The following is a 427-nucleotide window of genomic DNA, read 5'->3' as shown; positions in this document are numbered from 1 at the left end:
GAGTCTTTAACCAATCGAGTCCGAGACAAGTCCGAGTCCAAAATGGGCCGTGTCGGACTCAATTCCGAGTCCCAAACAGCCGAGTTCGAGTCCAAGTCCAACAAAACTCTATTATTTATTAGTATCTTAACATTGTTTTAACCTTTACAACTAGAAAAACGCAATGTCCATTTAAATGTAAAAAAAGCAAACCTCTATTGCTGTCACGAATCCGGTCTATGAACTTCTGTTCACTCACAACCAGAGGTCACCCACTCTCCTAGTGATAGCTGCTTTACGGAGCCATTCCGAGTTTTCTGGGTGAAAGTCTAGTTTATTCCTGTTAATTGCCATTCGTGTCTGTATGATCTCTGCCTGCCCTGAAGTCTCCTGTCTTGGATTACCCCTCTCGTCTCGCCCTGTTCAGATACTGTTTACCATCGCCTGT

The sequence above is a fragment of the Sinocyclocheilus rhinocerous genome, unplaced genomic scaffold, assembly GCF_001515625.1.
Source record: "Sinocyclocheilus rhinocerous isolate Xijiao unplaced genomic scaffold, SAMN03320098_v1.1 scaffold804, whole genome shotgun sequence".
Classification (NCBI taxonomy): domain Eukaryota; kingdom Metazoa; phylum Chordata; class Actinopteri; order Cypriniformes; family Cyprinidae; genus Sinocyclocheilus; species Sinocyclocheilus rhinocerous.
The sequence above is the reverse complement of the archived record's forward strand: the minus strand, read 5'-3'. Positions refer to the sequence as shown.